The following is a 15,379-nucleotide window of genomic DNA, read 5'->3' as shown; positions in this document are numbered from 1 at the left end:
AGAGTGTAATGTTATATCACACAGTGCAGTACCAGAGTGTAATGTTATATCACACAGTGCGGTACCAGAGTGTAATGTTATATCACACAGTGCAGTACCAGAGTGTAATGTTACAGCACACAGTGCAGTACCAGAGTGTAATGTTATATCACACAGTGCGGTACCAGAGTGTAATGTTACAGCACACAGTGCGGTACCAGAGTGTAATGTTATATCACACAGTGCAGTCCCAGAGTGTAATGTTATATCACACAGTGCAGTACCAGAGTGTAATGTTATATCACACAGTGCGGTACCAGAGTGTAATGTTACAGCACACAGTGCAGTACCAGAGTGTAATGTTACAGCACACAGTGCAGTACCAGAGTGTAATGTTACAGCACACAGTGCAGTCCCAGAGTGTAATGTTATATCACACAGTGCGGTACCAGAGTGTAATGTTATATCACACAGTGCGGTACCAGAGTGTAATGTTATATCACACAGTGCGGTACCAGAGTGTAATGTTATATCACACAGTGCGGTACCAGAGTGTAATGTTATATCACACAGTGCGGTACCAGAGTGTAATGTTATATCACACAGTGCGGTACCAGAGTGTAATGTTATATCACACAGTGCGGTACCAGAGTGTAATGTTATATCACACAGTGCGGTACCAGAGTGTAATGTTACAGCACACAGTGCGGTACCAGAGTGTAATGTTTCAGCAAACAGTGCAGTACCAGAGTGTAATGTTATATCACACAGTGCGGTACCAGAGTGTAATGTTATATCACACAGTGCAGTACCAGAGTGTAATGTTATATCACACAGTGCGGTACCAGAGTGTAATGTTATATCACACAGTGCAGTACCAGAGTGTAATGTTATATCACACAGTGCGGTACCAGAGTGTAATGTTATATCACACAGTGCAGTACCAGAGTGTAATGTTACAGCACACAGTGCGGTACCAGAGTGTAATGTTATATCACACAGTGCAGTACCAGAGTGTAATGTTACAGCACACAGTGCGGTACCAGAGTGTAATGTTATATCACACAGTGCGGTACCAGAGTGTAATGTTATATCACACAGTGCGGTACCAGAGTGTAATGTTATATCACACAGTGTGGTACCAGAGTGTAATGTTATATCACACAGTGCAGTCCCAGAGTGTAATGTTATATCACACAGTGCGGTACCAGAGTGTAATGTTATATCACACAGTGCGGTACCAGAGTGTAATGTTATATCACACAGTCCAGTCCCAGAGTGTAATGTTATATCACACAGTGCAGTACCAGAGTGTAATGTTACAGCACACAGTGCAGTTCCAGAGTGTAATGTTATATCACACAGTGCAGTACCAGAGTGTAATGTTATATCACACAGTGCGGTACCAGAGTGTAATTTTATATCACACAGTGCGGTACCAGAGTGTAATGTTATATCACACAGTGCAGTACCAGAGTGTAATGTTACAGCACACAGTGCAGTACCAGAGTGTTATGTTATATCACACAGTGCGGTACCAGAGTGTAATGTTATATCACACAGTGCAGTACCAGAGTGTAATGTTATATCACACAGTGCGGTACCAGAGTGTAATGTTATATCACACAGTGCTGTACCAGAGTGTAATGTTATATCACACAGTGCAGTACCAGAGTGTAATGTTATATCACACAGTGCTGTACCAGAGTGTAATGTTATATCACACAGTGCAGTCCCAGAGTGTAATGTTATATCACACAGTGCGGTACCAGAGTGTAATGTTATATCACACAGTGCGGTACCAGAGTGTAATGTTATATCACACAGTGCAGTCCCAGAGTGTAATGTTATATCACACAGTGCTGTACCAGAGTGTAATGTTATATCACACAGTGCAGTCCCAGAGTGTAATGTTATATCACACAGTGCGGTACCAGAGTGTAATGTTATATCACACAGTGCGGTACCAGAGTGTAATGTTATATCACACAGTGCAGTACCAGAGTGTAATGTTATATCACACAGTGCAGTACCAGAGTGTAATGTTATATCACACAGTGCAGTACCAGAGTGTAATGTTATATCACACAGTGCAGGTACCAGAGTGTAATGTTATATCACACAGTGCAGTACCAGAGTGTAATGTTATATGACACAGTGCAGTCCCAGAGTGTAATGTTACAGCACACAGTGCGGTACCAGAGTGTAATGTTATATCACACAGTGCGGTACCAGAGTGTAATGTTATATCACACAGTGCAGTACCAGAGTGTAATGTTATATGACACAGTGCAGTCCCAGAGTGTAATGTTACAGCACACAGTGCGGTACCAGAGTGTAATGTTATATCACACAGTGCGGTACCAGAGTGTAATGTTATATCACACAGTGCAGTACCAGAGTGTAATGTTATATGCACACAGTGCAGTCCCAGAGTGTAATGTTACAGCACACAGTGCGGTACCAGAGTGTAATGTTATATCACACAGTGCGGTACCAGAGTGTAATGTTATATCACACAGTGCAGTACCAGAGTGTAATGTTATATCACACAGTGCAGTACCAGAGTGTAATGTTATATCACACAGTGCAGTCCCAGAATGTAATGTTATATCACACAGTGCGGTACCAGAGTGTAATGTTACAGCACACAGTGCAGTACCAGAGTGTAATGTTATATCACACAGTGCAGTCCCAGAATGTAATGTTATATCACACAGTGCGGTACCAGAGTGTAATGTTATATCACACTGTGCGGTACCAGAGTGTAATGTTATATCACACAGTGCAGTACTAGAGTGTAATGTTATATCACACAGTGCTGTCCCAGAGTGTAATGTTATATCACACAGTGCAGTACCAGAGTGTAATGTTATATCACACAGTGCGGTACCAGAGTGTAATGTTATATCACACAGTGCTGTCCCAGAGTGTAATGTTATATCACACAGTGCTGTCCCAGAGTGTAATGTTATATCACACAGTGCAGTCCCAGAATGTAATGTTATATCACACAGTGCGGTACCAGAGTGTAATGTTACAGCACACAGTGCAGTACCAGAGTGTAATGTTATATCACACAGTGCAGTCCCAGAATGTAATGTTATATCACACAGTGCAGTACCAGAGTGTAATGTTATATCACACAGTGCAGTACCAGAGTGTAATGTTATATCACACAGTGCGGTACCAGAGTGTAATGTTATATCACACAGTGCGGTACCAGAGTGTAATGTTATATCACACAGTGCAGTCCCAGAATGTAATGTTATATCACACAGTGCGGTACCAGAGTGTAATGTTATATCACACTGTGCGGTACCAGAGTGTAATGTTATATCACACAGTGCAGTACTAGAGTGTAATGTTATATCACACAGTGCGGTACCAGAGTGTAATGTTATATCACACAGTGCAGTACCAGAGTGTAATGTTATATCACACAGTGCGGTACCAGAGTGTAATGTTATATCACACAGTGCTGTCCCAGAGTGTAATGTTATATCACACAGTGCAGTACCAGAGTGTAATGTTATATCACACAGTGCAGTCCCAAAGTGTAATGTTATATCACACAGTGCGGTACCAGAGTGTAATGTTATATCACACAGTGCAGTACCAGAGTGTAATGTTATATCACACAGTGCGGTACCAGAGTGTAATGTTATATCACACAGTGCAGTACCAGAGTGTAATGCTATATCACACAGTGCGGTACCAGAGTGTAATGTTATTTCACACAGTGCAGTCCCAGTGTGTAATGTTATATCATACAGTGCAGTACCAGAGTGTAATGTTATATCACACAGTGCAGTACCAGAGTGTAATGTTATATCACACAGTGCAGTACCAGAGTGTAATGTTATATCACACAGTGCAGTACCAGAGTGTAATGTTATATCACACAGTGCGGTACCAGAGAGTAATGTTATATCACACAGTGCAGTACCAGAGTGTAATGTTATATCACACAGTGCTGTCCCAGAGTGTAATGTTACAGCACACAGTGCGGTACCAGAGTGTAATGTTATATCACACAGTGCAGTACCAGAGTGTAATGTTATATCCCACAGTGCAGTACCAGAGTGTAATGTTACAGCACACAGTGCAGTACCAAAGTGTAATGTTACAGCACACAGTGCAGTACCAGAGTGTAATGTTATATCACACAGTGCTGTCCCAGAGTGTAATGTTATATCACACAGTGCGGTACCAGAGTGTAATGTTATATCACACAGTGCAGTCCCAGACTGTAATGTTACAGCACACAGTGCTGTCCCAGAGTGTAATGTTATATCACACAGTGCGGTACCAGAGTGTAATGTTATATCACACAGTGCAGTCCCAGAGTGTAATGTTATATCACACAGTGCAGTCCCAGAGTGTAATATTATATCACACAGTGCGGTACCAGAGTGTAATGTTACAGCACACAGTGCGGTATCAGAGTGTAATGTTATATCACACAGTGCGGTACCAGAGTGTAATGTTACAGCACACAGTGCGGTACCAGAGTGTAATGTTATATCACACAGTGCAGTACCAGAGTGTAATGTTATATCACACAGTGCAGTACCAGAGTGTAATGTTATATCCCACAGTGCAGTACCAGAGTGTAATGTTACAGCACACAGTGCAGTACCAAAGTGTAATGTTACAGCACACAGTGCAGTATCAGAGTGTAATGTTATATCACACAGTGCGGTACCAGAGTGTAATGTTATATCACACAGTGCGGTACCAGAGTGTAATGTTACAGCACACAGTGCGGTACCAGAGTGTAATGTTATATCACACAGTGCGGTCCCAGAGTGTAATGTTATATCACACAGTGCAGTCCCAGAGTGTAATGTTATATCACACAGTGCGGTACCAGAGTGTAATGTTATATCACACAGTGCTGTCCCAGAGTGTAATGTTATATCACACAGTGCGGTCCCAGAGTGTAATGTTATATCACACAGTGCAGTCCCAGAGTGTAATGTTATATCACACAGTGCGGTACCAGAGTGTAATGTTATATCACACAGTGCAGCCCCAGAGTGTAATGTTATATCACACAGTGCAGTCCCATAGTGTAATATTATATCACACAGTGCAGTACCAGAGTGTAATGTTATATCACACAGTGCAGTACCAGAGTGTAATGTTATATCACACAGTGCGGTACCAGGGTGTAATGTTACAGCACACAGTGCAGTACCAGACTGTAATGTTATATCACACAGTGCAGTCCCAGAGTGTAATGTTATATCACACAGTGCAGTACCAGAGTGTAATGTTATATCACACAGTGCAGTATCAGAGTGTAATGTTATATCACACAGTGCAGTATCAGAGTGTAATGTTATATCACACAGTGCAGTCCCAGAGTGTAATGTTATATCACACAGTGCAGTACCAGAGTGTAATGTTATATCACACAGTGCGGTACCAGAGTGTAATGTTATATCACACAGTGCGGTACCAGAGTGTAATGTTATATCACACAGTGCGGTACCAGAGTGTAATGTTATATCACACAGTGCAGTCCCAGAGTGTAATGTTATATCACACAGTGCGGTACCAGAGTGTAATGTTATATCACACAGTGCGGTACCAGAGTGTAATGTTATATCACACAGTGCAGTCCCAGAGTGTAATGTTATATCACACAGTGCAGTCCCAGAGTGTAATGTTATATCACACAGTGCGGTACCAGAGTGTAATGTTATATCACACAGTGCAGTCCCAGAGTGTAATGTTATATCACACAGTGCAGTACCAGAGTGTAATGTTATATCACACAGTGCAGTCCCAGAGTGTAATGTTATATCACACAGTGCAGTCCCAGAGTGTAATGTTACAGCACACAGTGCAGTCCCAGAGTGTAATGTTATATCACACAGTGCAGTCCCAGAGTGTAATGTTACAGCACACAGTGCAGTCCCAGAGTGTAATGTTATATCACACAGTGCAGTACCAGAGTGTAATGTTATATCACACAGTGCAGTACCAGAGTGTAATGTTATATCACACAGTGCAGTACCAGAGTGTAATGTTATATCACACAGTGCTGTCCCAGAGTGTAATGTTATATCACACAGTGCAGTACCAGAGTGTAATGTTATATCACACAGTGCGGTACCAGGGTGTAATGTTACAGCACACAGTGCGGTACCAGGGTGTAATGTTACAGCATACTGCAGTATTTGAGTGTAATGTTACAGCACACAGTGCCAAAATGGCAGCTCGGTACACTGACATGAGCAGCCTCACACCCTGGAAACCTGGCAGTGTTTTGTGTCCAAAGGCCCTTTTATCTTCTCTCTCCGCAGATACGTCTGTTGTTATTTCTGATTCCCAGCGTCTGCAGTATCTCACCTTTATTTTCATGCTTACTCTCGCCTCTCATTTCCTTGAAATACACTTTTTGCAACTATATACTGGCTGTTTGCATATATCTTGCTGTTTTTTCTTATTCCAATTGCTTCCTTTATTCAGTCATTCTTTGCTAGTTTCTATACTTTTCCCAATTTTCTGGGCTCCCAGTATCTACATGGCATCATCTCTCTGTCAACTTGAGACCATCCTTAACTTCCTCGTTTATAAGGCATCACCGTCTGTAGAGTCTTTCTGTTGTAATGGAATATATCCTGGTTGAGAGCTATGAACTATCTCCTTAACAGTCTGACACCGTTACCCTCCTACCTTTTAAACTATTTTCCCCGTCCACTTCAGCGAACCCTTTGTAATTACCTTTATTAAAGTTTGAGACACTAGTTTCTTGCAGAAACTTCTCAAACTGAATGTCAAATTTCATTGTGTTATGATCGCTATTGCCTACAGGGCAGCACGGAAGCACAGTGGGTAGCAGTGTTGCTTCACAGCTCCAGGGTCCCAGGTTTATTCCCGGCTTGGGACACTGTCTGTGTGCAGTCTGCACGTTCTCCCCGTGTCTGCGTGGGTTTCCTCCGGGTGCTCCGGTTTCCTCCCACAAGTCCCGAAAGACGTGCTGTTAGGTGGATTGGACATTCTGAATTCTCCCTCTGTGACCCGAACAGGCGCCAGAATGTGGCGACTAGGGGCTTTTCACAGTAACTTCATTGCAGTGTTAATGTAAGCCTACTTGTGACAATAAAGATTATTATTATTACTACTATGAAGGTATTGAATAATTATATCCTATTACACATTACCAAGTCTAAAATAGCCTGTTTAACTTGTTGGTTGCAGAATATATTGTTCGAGGCGAAACTATCCTGAACATGCTCATCTTCCAGGCCAACTTTGGTAATTTAATATGTCCAACCCACCTGAAGTCAGCCGCAATTATTATCGTACATTTCTTACAGGCCCCCATTTCCTGTTGCTTGATATTGAAACCTATAATGTAGCGTCTGTTGGGGTTGGGAGTGGGGGGATTGCTCTCGACTACCTCCATCGGTGAATTCTTTCCCTTGCTGTGTCTTTTCTACACCCAAAATGAATCTGCATCTTGAACTTCAACGCCAAGATCATTTCTCACTATTTTACTGATCCTGTCCTTTATTTAGAGTTATCCAACCTTCTTCACCTTTCCCCCTGTTCGTCTGAAATAACAAGCACATTGAGAATATGTTGTTCCCAGTCTTGGTCACCTTGCGACCACAATTCTGCCTTTCCTATCGCACCGCGTGTCTGTTTCTATCCGTGTGTCAGCAGGCCGCTGTTATGCATCGGCTGTGTGCCCATGGGCAGTTAGCACTGTTTCCTGCTGGTTTGCTTCCCATTTTCAACCGAGCAGGAACCCGCAAGGAAGAGTCGAATATTTCAGTCCCTCCCCGTTAGTACACGGCCTCTCGGCCTCTGAAGCGAATGTGGCTGAGACAGACACACCAGAGTGGGGCACGTGAGCCACACCAGGCAATGCTGAACACACAGTCGACAACCATGGTGCAAACTATTATCTATCAGTTCACACACCTTGTTCTGAATCTTTTGTGCACTCAAATAAAGAACCTGGAATGCTGTAATTTTACCATTGTAAAAACTCTTCTTCGTTGCTGCCCCCTCTTGTTTATATGATCTGTTCCTTCCTGCAATATTCTGGTTATCAATATCCGTATTGATTTGTGAACTATAACCCTGTCCTTTCCTTTAACTTTTTATATTGCCGCTCGTGTAACCTCCCTAGAATCAGGTTAAAGTCCAACAGGTTTGTTTCGAATCACTAACTTTCGAAAATGTTTAATTTGAAACAAACCTGTTGGACTTTAACCTGGTGTCAGACTTCTTACTGTACTCACCCCAGTCCAACGCCGACATCTCCACATCATGGCTCCATAGAAGCATAGAATTTACAGTGCAGGAGGCCATTTGGCCCATCGAGACTGCACCGGCCCTTGGAAAGAGCACCCTACCTTAGCCCCACACCTCCACTCTATCCCCGCAACCCCACCCAACCTTTTTTGGACACTTGAGGGCGATTTATCACGGCCAATCCACCCTAATCTGCACATCTTTGGACTGTGGGAGGAAACCGGAGCACCCGGAGGAAACCCACGCACACACGGGGAGAACGTGCAGACTCCGCACAGACAGTGACCCAAGCCGGGAATCGAACCTGGGACCCTGGAGCTGTGAAGCAACAGTGCTACCCACTGTGCTGCCCACGCCGCCATTTAGCTGAAAGCCCTCTCTCATTGGTGCCCACGTGAACCACGACAACTGGATCGTCGCCCTCTCACTGCAAGTTCATCTCCAGTCCCCCCCCCCGCCCCCCCCCCGGCGATTCTCCGCCCAGGAAGAGCCGAGCGGCGCAAAAAGAAAATCCGAGTCCCGCCGGCACTGTCCCCATGTGGTCTTACCTGTGGAACCTCACCGTGCATCCATCCGGGAGCGGCCCGGTGGGGGTTGGAGAGTGAGGAGGTGCGACCCCAGGGGGGGGGGCCTCCGCTGTGGCCTGGCCCGTGTTCGGGGCCTACCAATCGGCAGGCCGGCGTTTTGGGCTGGGGGCCTGCTTTGCTCCACACCAGTCCCTGTAGCCCTACGCCATGTTGCGTCGTAACTGGCGTGGAGAAGGGAACCACCGCGCATGCGCAGACCGGCAACACCCATTTGACACCGGCATCGGCAGCTGGAGCGGCGTGGGTCGCTCCAGTGCCGTGCTGGCCTACTGAGGGGCCAGGAATCGCTGCTCCTGGGAGCCTGTTGATGCCGTCGCTTCACGATCAGGATCAGAGAATCCCGCCCAAAGTGTCCCGGTAACTTCCGCCCCCCCCCCCCCCCCCGATGCTCGAAAGCTCAGACTCCCAACTCGTCAACTCTGATTCGAGTTTCCTTACGCTGCATGTGGCCCACCTGCTCCCACATACTACAGCTGCAACACCCCACCTGCCCTGCCATCTTCAATGTATCTTCGTTCATAATTAAGTTTCAGTTTTAGAACGATCGTGCAGTTATTATTTCTAAACTCATTCAGTAACTGAACAAGTGAAACTATAGCTTCAATACGGAACAGGAATGTAAAGTTGCCGTGGTCCCAGATGCCCAGAGGCTGCTTTATCCTTTGAGGGGAGAGAGCTGACTGGTGGTGATTTAACCTGAGGATCACCCACACCTCAGGTCAGGGTGAGAAGGCAGGGTCATCATGAATAACCTCCTCGGTACGGGGAATTGAAGCTACGCTGCTGGCCTCGCTCTGCATCACGAACCAGCTGTCTAGCCCACTGAGCTGGACCGGCAATACAATAACAAACTGATATCCCCCCCAAACCAGTTTAAAATACTGCCTCAATTGAGAGCGAAATATCAACCTTACAGTGCACCAACCGATCACCTACCTGCTCGCCAAATTCCTGACACGTTATCGCACAAGGAAAGGGTGGAATATTGGGCATGGACCCATTGGAGTTTAGAAAGTGAGAGGTGATCTGATTGAAACCTCTGTGGTCCCGAGGGGGGATTTGACTGGGTGGATCCTGAAATGATGTTTCCCCCTCCACCCCCTCCGTGGGAGAGACGAGAACGAAGGGACAACGTTTCGCAATAAGGAGTCTCTCATTTATGATGGAGGTGAAAAGACTTTCTCTCCGTGTTTGTGAGCCTTTAGAAGTCTGTTTCCCACAGAACAGTGGAGACACGGCTGTTGACTATATTTAAGGCAGAGGTAGATGGGATCTGGATTAACAAGGTGGGTGAAAAGTTATCGTGGTGGGGGGGGGGGGGGTGCAGGGGGTAGGTGGAATGCAGAGTTGAGGCCACAATCCGATCAGGCAGGATTTTACGGAATGATGGAAGAGGGTCGAGGGACCGAATGGCCTCCTCTTCCGCCTGTTCCTGTGACACTGGAGGTCAGTTCTTTGTCCTTGATGTCTCTGGCCCCTCCTCTGAGATCTCTCCCTGTTCTGTACAAGGCCAGAACAGCATCTCCTCCCTCACTGCACCAAACTCCCTCAATCATCCAATGTCTGCGGCTCAGGTTCAGCGTTCTGTCTCACAGGGACCCGGTTCAGGTGGACTAGGTGCTAATGGCTAACAAATCTTTTAAATTTCATTTGGCACCAAATTGTGGAACTGACCCCCTGCCTTTTTCTTGCTTTACAGACAGTTTAATCGGAGCAGGAAGTAGTGTCTCACGATCTCTCGCCTGTCTGAACTTTCTTTGACAAAGAATGATGCATTTAAACAAAGGTTAAATACTGGAGCTGTAATAATCTGTCCAGAATATCCTCCTGTGGATAAAACCTCCTCCTGTAACAGTTTCAATCGAAACCTCAGAAACTGAACTGGTTATTGAACATTCAGAACCAATTGTCTCTCACTAATAGAGACATCTCTATGGCCCTTGATGGATCGTTTCTGATTTAAAGGAAGGATTGTTTACCGATGGACAAATCCCGATGCTGAGAATTGACAGGACTAATTGTTATTGGTCACATTCGCTCACTTTATAAATGTGGATTATAATAAAATGTAAAATTAACAGCAGTCAGGCTGATCAGAATGATCTTTCCATCACATCTATAGCAAGAGGGAATTATCCACATTTAGATAGCCCCATGCTGCCTGGGTAATGGAGGATCATTATTCAACTTGCCATGCTTCCCTAGACAACACAGTCCCGGCAGAACACGGTCAGGCCAAGGAAGCAGCACTCGTACCAACATCAACAAACTGGATCCCTGCAGATGGCTACATCCAAATGGATCAATGCAGCTTCAATATTTATTCAACATCACCAAACTATCACTTCCAGAAAATACAAATGGTGAAGCAGCTCTGCGCAGTGAATTACAGTGGGATCGCTGCGCAGTGAATTACAGTGGGATCGCTGCACAGTGAATTACAGTGGGATCACTCTGCACAGTGAATTACAGTGGGGTCACTGCACAGTGAATTACAGTGGGGTCACTCTGCACAGTGAATTACAGTGGGATCACTCTGCACAGTGAATTACAGTGGGATCACTGCACAGTGAATTACAGTGGGATCACTCTGCACAGTGAATTACAGTGGGGTCACTCTGCACAGTGAATTACAGTGGGGTCACTCTGCACAGTGAATTACAGTGGGGTCACTCTGCACAGTGAATTACAGTGGGATCACTGCACAGTGAATTACAGTGGGATCACGGCACAGTGAATTACAGTGGGATCACTCTGCAGAGTGAATTACAGTGGGGTCACTGCACAGTGAATTACAGTGAGGTCACTCTGCACAGTGATTTACAGTGGGATCATTGCACAGTGATTTACAGTGGGGTCACTGCACAGTGAATTACAGTGGGGTCACTGCACAGTGAATTACAGTGGGATCACTCTGCACAGTGAATTACTGTGGGGTCACACTGCACAGTGAATTACAGTGGGGTCACTCTGCACAGTGAATTACTGTGGGGTCACACTGCACAGTGAATTACAGTGGGGTCACTCTGCACAGTGAATTACAGTGGGATCACTGCACAGTGAATTACAGTGGGATCACTGCACAGTGAATTACAGTGGGGTCACTGCTCAGTGAATTACAGTGGGGTCACTGCACAGTGAATTACAGTGGGGTCACTCTGCACAGTGAATTACAGTGGGGTCACTCTGCACAGTGAATTACAGTGGGATCACTCTGCACAATGAATTACAGTGGGGTCACTCTGCACAGTGAATTACAGTGGGATCACTCTGCACAGTGAATTACAGTGGGGTCACTGCACAGTGAATTACAGTGGGGTCAGACTGCTCAGAGAATTACAGTGGGATCACTGCACAGTGAATTACAGTGGGGTCGCTCTGCACAGTGAATTACAGTGGGATCACTCTGCACAGTGAATTACAGTGGGGTCGCTCTGCACAGTGAATTACAGTGGGGTCACTGCACAGTGAATTACAGTGGAGTCACTGCACAGTGAATTACAGTGGGGTCACTCTGCACAGTGAATTACTGTAGGGTCACTGCACAGTGAATTACAGTGGGGTCACTGCACAGTGAATTACAGTGGGATCACTGCACAGTGAATTACAGTGGGATCACTCTGCACAGTGAATTACAGTGGGGTCACTCTGCACAGTGAATTACAGTGGGGTCACTGCACAGTGAATTAAAGTGGGGTCACACTGCACAGTGAATTACAGTGGGGACACTGCACAGTGAATTACAGTGGGATCACTCTGCACAGTGAATTACAGTGGGATCACTCTGCACAGTGAATTACAGTGGGGTCACTGCACAGTGAATTACAGTGGGATCACTGCACAGTGAATTATAGTGGGGTCACTCTGCACAGTGAATTACAGTGGGATCACTGCGCAGTGAATTACAGTGGGGTCACTCTGCACAGTGAATTACAGTGGGGTCACTCTGCACAGTGAATTACAGTGGGGTCACTCTGCACAGTGAATTACAGTGGGATCACTGCGCAGTGAATTACAGTGGGGTCACTCTGCACAGTGAATTACAGTGGGGTCACTGTACAGTGAATTATAGTGGGATCACTGTACAGTGAATTACAGTGGGATCACTGTACAGTGAATTACAGTGGGGTCACTCTGCACAGTGAATGACAGTGGGATCACACTGCACAGTGAATTACAGTGGGATCACTCTGCACAGTGAATTACAGTGGGGTCACTCTGCACAGTGAATTACAGTGGGGTCACTCTGCACAGTGAATTACAGTGGGGTCACTGCACAGTGAATTACAGTGGGATCACTCTGCATAGTGAATTACAGTGGGATCACTGCACAGTGAATTACAGTGGGGTCACACTGCACAGTGAATTACAGTGGGATCACTGCACAGTGAATTACAGTGGGGTCACTGCACAGTGAATTACAGTGGGGTCACTGCACAGTGAATTACAGTGGGGTCACTCTGCACAGTGAATTACAGTGGGGTCACTGCACAGTGAATTACAGTGGGGTCACTGCACAGTGAATTACAGTGGGGTCACTCTGCACAGTGAATTACAGTGGGAACACTGCGCAATGAATTACAGTGGGGTCACTGCACAGTGAATTACAGTGGGGTCACTCTGCACAGTGAATTACAGTGGGGTCCCTGCACAGTGAATTACAGTGGGATCACTCTGCACAGTGAATTACAGTGGGGACACCGCACAGTGAATTACAGTGGTGTCACTCTGCACAGTGAATTACAGTGGGATCACTGCACAGTGAATTACAGTGGGACACTGCACAGTGAATTACAGTGGGATCACTGCACAGCGAATTACGGTGGGATCACTCTGCACAGTGAATTACAGTGGGATCACTCTACACAGTGAATTACAGTGGGGACACTGCACAGTGAATTACAGTGGGATCACTGCACAGCGAATTACAGTGGGGTCACACTGCACAGTGAATTACAGTGGGATCACTGCACAGTGAATTACAGTGGGGTCACTCTGCACAGTGAATTACAGTGGGGTCACTCTGCACAGTGAATTACAGTGGGGTCACTCTGCACAGCGAATTACAGTGGGGTCACTGCACAGTGAATTACAGTGGGGTCACTCTGCACAGTGAATTACAGTGGGGTCACTGCACAGTGAATTACAGTGTGATCACTCTGCACAGTGAATTACAGTGGGATCACTCTGCACAGTGAATTACAGTGGGGTCACTCTGCACAGTGAATTACAGTGGGATCACTCTGCACAGTGAATTACAGTGGGATCACTGCACAGTGAATTATAGAGGGGTCACTGCACAGTGAATTACAGTGGGATCACTCTGCACAGTGAATTACAGTGGGGTCACTGCACAGCGAATTACAGTGGGATCACTCTGCACAGTGAATTACAGTGGAGTCACTGCACAGCGAATTACAGTGGGATCACTCTGCACAGTGAATTACAGTGGGGTCAATCTGCACAGTGAATTACAGTGGGATCACTCTGCACATTGAATTACAGTGGGGTCACTGCACGGTGAATTACAGTGGGATCACTCTGCACAGTGAATTACAGTGGGGTCACTCTGCACAGTGAATTACAGTGGGGTCACTGCACAGTGAATTACAGTGGGGTCACTCTGCACAGTGAATTACAGTGGGGTCACTCTGCACAGTGAATTACAGTGGGGTCACTCTGCACAATGAATTACAGTGGGGTCACTCTGCACAGTGAATTACAGTGGGATCACTCTGCACAGTGAATTACAGTGGGGTCACTGCACAGTGAATTACAGTGGGGTCAGACTGCTCAGAGAATTACAGTGGGATCACTGCACAGTGAATTACAGTGGGGTCGCTCTGCACAGTGAATTACAGTGGGATCACTCTGCACAGTGAATTACAGTGGGGTCGCTCTGCACAGTGAATTACAGTGGGGTCACTGCACAGTGAATTACAGTGGAGTCACTGCACAGTGAATTACAGTGGGGTCACTCTGCACAGTGAATTACTGTAGGGTCACTGCACAGTGAATTACAGTGGGATCACTGCACAGTGAATTACAGTGGGATCACTCTGCACAGTGAATTACAGTGGGGTCACTCTGCACAGTGAATTACAGTGGGGTCACTGCACAGTGAATTAAAGTGGGGTCACACTGCACAGTGAATTACAGTGGGGACACTGCACAGTGAATTACAGTGGGATCACTCTGCACAGTGAATTACAGTGGGATCACTCTGCACAGTGAATTACAGTGGGGTCACTGCACAGTGAATTACAGTGGGATCACTGTACAGTGAATTACAGTGGGATCACTGTACAGTGAATTACAGTGGGGTCACTCTGCACAGTGAATGACAGTGGGATCACACTGCACAGTGAATTACAGTGGGATCACTCTGCACAGTGAATTACAGTGGGGTCACTCTGCACAGTGAATTACAGTGGGGTCACTCTGCACAGTGAATTACAGTGGGGTCACTGCACAGTGAATTACAGTGGGATCACTCTGCATAGTGAATTACAGTGGGATCACTGCACAGTGAA

The 15,379-nt window shown here is 45.9% G+C and overlaps 1 protein-coding gene across 3 annotated transcripts in view; it reads left to right on the top strand.

Moving 5' to 3' along the window:
• LOC119976718 overlaps positions 1 to 10,929 on the top strand; it is an 88,713-nt gene extending 77,784 nt beyond the window's left edge. For all 3 annotated transcript variants that reach the window (XM_038817445.1, XM_038817447.1, XM_038817446.1), the window contains one exon: positions 10,546 to 10,929. The gene's annotated coding sequence lies outside the window, so the exon portion shown is untranslated. The remainder of the gene's footprint in view (positions 1 to 10,545) is intronic.
• The last annotated feature ends 4,450 nt before the right edge of the window (positions 10,930 to 15,379 follow it).

Source organism: Scyliorhinus canicula, chromosome 13 (assembly GCF_902713615.1).
Source record: "Scyliorhinus canicula chromosome 13, sScyCan1.1, whole genome shotgun sequence".
Taxonomy (NCBI): Eukaryota; Metazoa; Chordata; class Chondrichthyes; order Carcharhiniformes; family Scyliorhinidae; genus Scyliorhinus; species Scyliorhinus canicula.
The sequence above is the reverse complement of the archived record's forward strand: the minus strand, read 5'-3'. Positions and strand labels throughout refer to the sequence as shown.